We start from the raw sequence: 8336 nt of genomic DNA on the forward strand, positions 1-8336 counted from the left end.
ACATAAGCTATTGATCTCCACTAAAGAGACGGGATGTGGATGTTGTTTCACATTTTAACTGGCCCATCACTGGCCCGTCTCTGGTTAAACATCCAGGGGCCACAAAAAAAAGTGCTGAGCTGTTTTTCAGTTTCATTTCTGCCTCTTCCTGAGCATTCTGGGTGCTGAGTGATCCATGGGGGCTGCACCAGCTGTGGCCAGGAGCTATTCAAGGGGTAGGGACACCCACCCTTCCCCTACCCCCTTAGCCAAGTCCTAATGACTGAGTCATGTCAGAGACATGATTAACGTCAGCACCCCAGGAGAAGCTATTCACATAGCCCCCCACCCACCCTTGTTGGTGGCTCTGCACACAACACATCTGCTGAACCCACTACTCATGTAGGCAGGGCAGAGCATGTGAGTGGGGGCCTGACATACAGGAGTCCTGGCAAGAGACTCAGGACCAAATTCCCTCCTACTCTTCCCCTCCTTTTGCCCTGCTGCAGGGTGGAAACGGTCCTCAACTCCCCCACCGAGGCACAGCTAGCTCGTATCCCAGACCAGCCCATTCGGTGCAGGGTGACCACCTTTTCAAAAAGCGAAAGCAGAACATACGCAGGAGCCACATCCTGCATTGACCCTGCTCCTGCTCCTGCTCCTCTTCTTCCCCTGAGGCACCTCCCTCTGCCCCATCCCTTCCCCCAAACCACATCTTCTGCTCCTCCTCTTTACCTGAGGCTCTTCCCCCTCTCCAGGCCCAAGGCCAGAGACCACCCACCCTTCACCTAAGACCTGTCCAGGGATCCAGAGCCACTATGAGGAGCCCCAGGCCCTCCTCTTGTCCTGGGGAAGTGGCTGGGGGGCCCGAGAGCAGCTCCCAGCCTTTGACTCTGCCCTCACCCCCCGCGATGAACCTCCTTAGGGAAGTTGTATAGTTTGAGGCTCCCAATAGAGGCCTGATCAGCTCTTACCACAGCCCAGCTCTGGCCTGGCCAGGGGGCAAAACCGCAGGGGTAGGGGAGGAGCAGGGGGAAGGGCATAGTAGGAAGTGATGGGGGCAGGGTGTCAGGGGAAGAGATTGGGCAGCAGGTGCGGCAAGTTTGAACCAACACTGACCCCAGCCAGCAGGGTGGTGGGTAGCTCTCGAGTAAAGGAGGAAGGTGGGGCTGAGGGTTAGGAGACCTTGTGTTTTGGAGAAGACTGAATGAATGTGACCCCACAAAGGGGGCTCTCGTTTTAAGTATCCCACGCTGAGACTCAGTTATTGCAAGGACCTTAGAGGGAGGCACAGGGCACCTGCATGGCTACCTCAGATCACAAGGAGTCACTCTGGGGTGGCCTCTGTTTGCAGGGACTTGGATAGAGTGGGCTGTGCTCTTGGAAGCCGTTGCCACTGGGTGGAGTTCCACCCAACCCCCAGACTGCTCTAAACTCTGCTGAGGCAGTGGGAGAACAGGCCAGCGAATCAAACTGCTGTAACTGGCTCCGTGCCATCCCTGCTCGCTGAGACCAGCTGGACCTGTCACCGCTCAGATGGCTGCAATGCTGCCTGTGGTCTGTGCATTGCTCTGTGACTCAACAGAGCTGGGTTTGATTCTCTTCCCCTAGGAGACCGTGGGCCATTGGCTGTCTCTGAGCCTCTATATTGCATCTATTTCCCCATGTTAAGTATCCTCACAGCTTCTTGTCAACTGTCTAAATGGGCCATCTTGATTATCACTACTAAAGTTTTTTTTTTCTCCTGCTGATAATAGCTCATCTTAATTAATTAGCCTATTACAGTTTGTATGGCAACTTCCACCTTCTCTGTATGTATATATAGATATCTTCTTACTATATGTTCCATTCTATGAATCCGATGAAGTGGGTTCTAGCACACAAAAGCTTATTCTCTAATAAATTTGTTAGTCTCTAAGGTGCCACAAGTACTTCTGTTCTTTTGCACAGGTGGGTAATAACCCTGCCCTGCCTCACAGCGGTGGTGAGAAGATATATACATTCAATGTGCTAAGATTCTCTCACAAGGGAGCCACGTGATACCCTAAGATCAGGGTGTGACACTACTTCCCATATTCTTCATAGACATTTTGTTATGAGATGATTATAGCATATCTAGGATGTATTTTATGCAAGATGAATCATGAAAGGTATCATTGGAAAGGTGATGATTTACTGAATATAATTATCCTATTTGTATGCACATATCATTCCTGTCTCTGAAGTTAGGAATATTGACTATGTAACAATTACAGCTGTGTTTACACCTGGAGAACACCCACCAGATATTATGCAATCAACCTGATGGGCCATTAGGGAGAATAATAGGAGTTTGAACATGCTAATATCCCACCTTCCTAAGAAGTTTCCTGGGATGCTGTTTGGCACTGCAGCTTCATGTGATCATATCACCTGGTAGTGGATCCCATCTTGGCCTGCTAGTATTTTTCCAAAAATAAGGGATGCGGATCAAACTGGGAAACAAAAGATTCCGGCCCTGCGTAAATCTTATTTAAGGCATAATATTGAGTTAATCAGGGTCGGTTCTTCACAGAATCCCTGCCCAGGATGACTGCTTAAAACACCTAAGACTGTTCTGGGGAAGAAAAGACTGGACCCAAGCTAGAAGGTGTCTGGCCTGTGAAAGAAATACCTGGAGTTCCACGCTGCAAGCAAGAAACTCTGCAACCTGCTTAAAACAAAATGTAGGGATAGAAATGACTACTTGCTACTTGTTGCCTGTTTCTTTAGTACATTAAGCTTAGTTTGGGTGTTTGTTTTATTTGCTCAGTAATCCGATTTGATCTGATTGCTGACCCTTATAATCACCTAAATCTTTCTTTTTGTAGTTAATAAACTTGTTTTTGTTTATTCTAAAACCCAGATTGTGGAATTAATAACGGACAAGGGGAGCTGTGCATATATTCCTCCACATTCAGGGAGGGGGTGCTGTACAGTTCTCTGTGGAGCGCAGGACAATACAATTTTGGGTAACACTCCTAATAGGGTATGGATTTGAGTGCTGGGCAATTCCTGAGCTCTTCCCATGCAGAGCTGATTTCAGTGTCTGTGGCTTTCTGCAGCTGGATGTGTCCCTACCCGTGTGTGTGTGCTGGAGGAGGCTTGAGGGCCTGGCTCAGCAGGACAGTGTCAGAGAGCCCAGGCTGGTGGAACAGGCGGGCTCAGTGATACCCCAGTACATCAGGTGGCACCCTAGAGGAGGAAGAAGTCTGTCACACAGGGCTATCTCAGGGTTCCAAAGAGCGACACCTCTGACATTTGTCTATAAGAGCTTTTTATCCTGAAACACAGACACAGCTGAGCACTATGGTACCTGGGCCCAGTCTCACACAAGTTTCAGCAAAGGCTTTTTCCACAAGAAAGGGGCAAACAGATGGGAAGAGGCTCCCAGGGACACAGGGAAACTAGGCTGGGTCCCAAGAGCTCCTTGGCTTCCAAAAGAATGTAAGTTGGGTCAGTTCTGTTCCTCTATCTCCAGAACAAAGCCTGTCTAACTTAACTTGCAGTGTTACCTGCATGGATGAGTGTAGACGTGTGACAGCTGCTTGTTATTTTAAAACTATTTTCTCTAATGCTTTGTTCTGTTTACTAATAAACCTATCTGTTTTAAGGAAGCTGATTGCTCTGGCCATAAGCATCCAGAGGGAAGCGACTGAGGTCCCATCAGTGGTGATAAGCATTAGCATAGGTGGGATGTTGTTCCTAGCTCCAAGAGTGGGACAATTGTGAGATTCCCCCCAAGACAAGATAGGGCCTGGTTTAGAGGATAAAGAAACCATATATCCCAGTGTCAAGGCTGATTCTCCACTCTGGCACTTCAAGTGCAGAAGATGGGGACCCACGCGTACTTTAAAAAATGAATACTTGCCACTCCAGACTTGTATTAAACTCCCAAAGTTACAGATGCCCCTGGCCTTGGTTAGTAGTGCTGTCACCACGCAAGTGCAGAACCCCTTGGAGAGCCCAGGAAGGCGCATTTGGGAATTCCTTCCTGTGGGGTACCCTCAAGCCCTTTCATCCCTCCTCTGGGGAAGAGCTGAGAAAAGGGAAAAGAAAAAGAAACCAGCTGTTGCTACCAGATAACTGAAAAACAGGTGCAGAGATCTTTTAAGATACAGAAATCTAATTATGTTCTTAAAAAAGGTAAATTTTATTTAAAAAGATAGAAAGAGAACACATCTGGAAAATCAGGCTGTTGCTAGATATTAAAAGAGCAACTGCAAGGATTAAACACCAAGAGTGGCTTTCTTGGGGTCCAGCTTAAAGGTTACAAAAGAAAACAAAGGTACCTGTGTTAGCACAGAGTAATCCACAAGCCCAAAATAAAACCAGATCACATCTAACTAAACATTTCCTGATCTACTTACATATCTGTGGTTCCAAATGAGTAGTTTCTAGGGATGATGCTGATGATTTTTCATACCTGGCCAAGCCCTACAGCACACCTACTGCTCTGTGTCTCTTCAGCAGAGAGAACAACACCACAGACAAAGGGAAGGGGTTTTTTTTTTCCAATTTTAAAAGTTTCTAGTCTTCCCATTGGATCTTTTGGCCAGGTGCTAACTCACTTCCTCTTACCTAAGCATTTCAGTGAGACTTCTTAACCCTTTACAGGTAAGGCAAGTAGAGAACAGCTACTAAGAAGGATTTTTATAGCTAACTGACTGGTTAGGTGTCCATAAAATGTGTGCTACACCCACCCATCCCATTTACCACACCCATTTCTTTTTGGTTAACATATATACTTGCTCAGTGCCAATCAGCATTCAGAGTAGCAACTTTTTCAAGCTGCATCCCAGATAAAGATCCACTCAAGACAAGGATTCATGGAATTTAAGGCCAGCATCCAGTCTGACCTCCTGTATATCACAGGCTGCAGAATGCCACCCAATTACCCCTGTATTGAGCCCAATGACTTGTGTTTAACTAACACATCACTTGTGTTCCTCTAAAGCGTATCTTCTAGGAAGACATCCAGTCTTCATTTGGAGGTATCAGGAGACTCCACCATCTTCCTTGGGAGTTTGTTCCACTGGTTCAGAACCCTCACTGTTAGAAATGTGTGCCTCATTTCCAAATTTAATTTGTCTGGCTTCAGCTTTCCCTGCTAGGTTAAAGAGCAGTACCTGGTATTGTGTCCCTGTGATGGTGCTTGTACACGGTTATCAAGTCAGCTCTCAGCCTTCCTTTTGCAGATTTAGCTCTTCAAGTCTCTCACTGTCCAGCATTTTCTCCAGCCCTACAATCTTTTGATCTGCACCCTCTCCAATTTTTCAATCTGGGTACCCAATCTGGATTCAGTATTCAAACATTGGTCTCACCAATGACGTATCCAGAAGTAAGATCACCATGTACCTTCTACTCACTATACCTCTGTTTATACAGCCAAGGATAAGTTGCAAACAACAAAAGAGGAGAAAGACTGGGGTGTATTTGTCAGTCCAAGAAATCAGGATGACTGTGAGCTGCCAATGTGATGTGGCTGTGAACAAGGCACATAAGATCCTAGAATGTGTCAGGCAAGATAGGGCAATATTAATATCCTTATACAAGGTGCTGGTGAGACCTACTCTGGCAAACTGTATAAGATTCTGGTCACTTGTATTCAAGAAAGATGAATTCAGACTGGAATAGGTGCTGAGAAGGGCTCCTAGGATGGGCAGGGGAATGGAGGGCCTGGCTTACGGAAACTGAAAGAGCTTGGCTGATTCAGCCTAACAAAATGCAGGCTGAGTGGGGATCGGATTGCTCTGTAAATACTGGTTTCAGAGTAGCAGCCGTGTTAGTCTGTATTCGCAAAAAAGAAAAGGAGTACTTGTGGCACGTTAGAGACTAACAAATTTATTTGAGCATAAGCTTTCGTGAGCTACAGCTCACTTCATCGGATGCATTCGGTGGAAAATACAGTGGGGAGATTTATATACACACACAGAGAACATGAAACAATGGATTTTATCATACACACTGTAAGGAGAGTGATCACTTAAGATGAGCCATCATCAGTAGGAGGGGATGGGGGGGGAGGAGGAAAACCTTTTGTGGTGATAATCAAGGTGGGCCATTTCCAGCAGTTAACAAGAACATCTGAGGAACAATGGGGGGTGGAGTCGGGGGAGAAATAACATGGGGAAATAGTTTTACTTTATGTAATGACTCATTCACTCCCAGTCTCTATTCAAGCCTAAATTAATTGTATCCTTTGGAGTACATGGATATGTGTCATGTGCTCTAGTCCCTTAATAATTTTTGTTGCCCTTCACTGTACTCTTTCCAATTTTTTCACATCCTTCTTGTAGTGTGGGGCCCACAACTGGACACAGTACTCCAGATGACGCCTAACCAATGCTGAATAGAGGGAAATGATTACATTCCTTGATCGGCTGGCAATTCTCCTACTCATATAGGCCAAAATGCCATTACCCTTCTTGGCAACAAGGGCACACTGTTGACTCATATCCAGCTTCTCATCCACTGTAACCCCTAGGTCCTTTTCTGCAGAACTGCTGCCTAGACATTCGGTCCCTAGTCTGTAGCAGTGCATGGGATTCTTCCATCCCAAGTGCAGGACTCTGCACTTGTCCTTGTTAAACCTCATCAGATTTCTTTTGGCCCAAGCCGCTAATTTGTCTAGGTCCCTCTGTATCCGATCCCTACCCTCCAGCATATCTACCACTCCTCCCAGTTTAGTGTCATCTGCAAACTTGCTGAGGGTGCAATCCACACCATCCTCCAGATCATGGAATGAATTCAAACTGGAACCGGTGCAGAGAAGGGCTATGAGGATGATCAGAGGAATGGAATACCTACCTATACTTTGATTTTTCTAGAATGTCATTTCTATCCATAGAGATTCTATGGTACAGTTTTGATTTTTACTTTATTTGACTCTACACTTTCTTTCACAGATAGTGCCACTTCCACACCAGCACAATCTATTCTGTCATTCCTATATATCTTGTACCTTAGTATTACTGTGTCCCATTGATTATCATTGTTCTGACAAATTTCTGTGATGCCTATTATATCAATATCCTCATTTAATACCAGGCGCTCTAGTTCACCCATCTTAGCATTTAGACTTTTAGCTCTTGTATATAAGCATTTGCACATTTTGTAAATATGCAATTGCTTGCCTGCCTGTCTTATATTTGAATGGCATTCATTCATGTTTGACTGTTGCTTGTGTGATGGGGCAAGGCCAGATGGCTATAGAAAAGTAGTGGGAGATAGATATATTAGCTCAGATGATATTGGATCAGACAATTTTAACCAGTTGATTCTGGGAAACTTTCATGGGAGAGTGCATCAGCCACTTTGTTAGAAGCTCTTGAGATGGGTTGGATGTCGAAATCAAAATCTTGGAGAGCTAAACTCCACCGAATAAGTTTTTTGTTATTTCCCGTGGTGGTATGAAGCCACTGTAGCATAACATGATCAGTTTGCAGGTGGAAACGCCGTCCCCAAACATATGGGTGTAGCTTTTCCAGAGTGTAGACAATGGTGTAACATTCTTTTTCACTGACTGACCAGTTGCTTTCCCACTCAGACAGTTTTTTGCTGAGAAACACTACAGGGTGGAATTCTTGATCCGGTCCTTCCTGCATTAAAACGGCTCTCACACCACGCTCAGACGCATCTGTGGTTACTAGGAATGGTTTGCCAAAGTCTGGGGCCCTAAGTAGAGGGTCAGACATGAGTGTCACTTTAAGTTGGTTAAAGGCCTTCGGACACTCTTCGATCCACTAAACGGCATTTGGCTGTTTCTTTTTGCTTAGGTCTGTCAGTGGGGCGGCGATTTGGCTATATTGTGGTACAAATTGTCTGTAATAACCGGCCAAGCCTAAGAAGAATTAAACCTGTTTCTTTGAATTTGGAACAGGCCACTTTTGGAACAGCATCCACTTTGGTCTGTAGGGGGTTGATAGTTCCTTGACCCACCTGGTGTCCAAGGTAAGTCACTCTGTTTAGGCCTATTTGACACTTCTTAGCCTTAACAGTTAGTCCTGCCTCCCTTATGCGCTCAAAGACTTTTTGTAGATGTTCCAGCTGTTCTGCCCAGGAATCCGAAAATATGGCCACATCGTCAAGGTAGGCGACTGCATATTCTCCTCATCCCGCTAGGAGACCATCTACAAGTCTTTGGAAGGTCGCGGGTGCATTCCGCAGCCTAAAAGGGAGCACATTAAATTCATACAGCCCGACATGTGTGGTGAAGGTTGACCTTTCCTCGACGGATTCATCTAGCAGTACCTGCCAGTGCCCCTTGGTTAAGTCCAAGGTAGAGATGAACTGAGCCATCCCAGTTTCTCTAATAGTTCACCTGTGCGTGGCATTGG

Source organism: Dermochelys coriacea, chromosome 1 (assembly GCF_009764565.3).
Source record: "Dermochelys coriacea isolate rDerCor1 chromosome 1, rDerCor1.pri.v4, whole genome shotgun sequence".
NCBI lineage: Eukaryota > Metazoa > Chordata > Testudines > Dermochelyidae > Dermochelys > Dermochelys coriacea.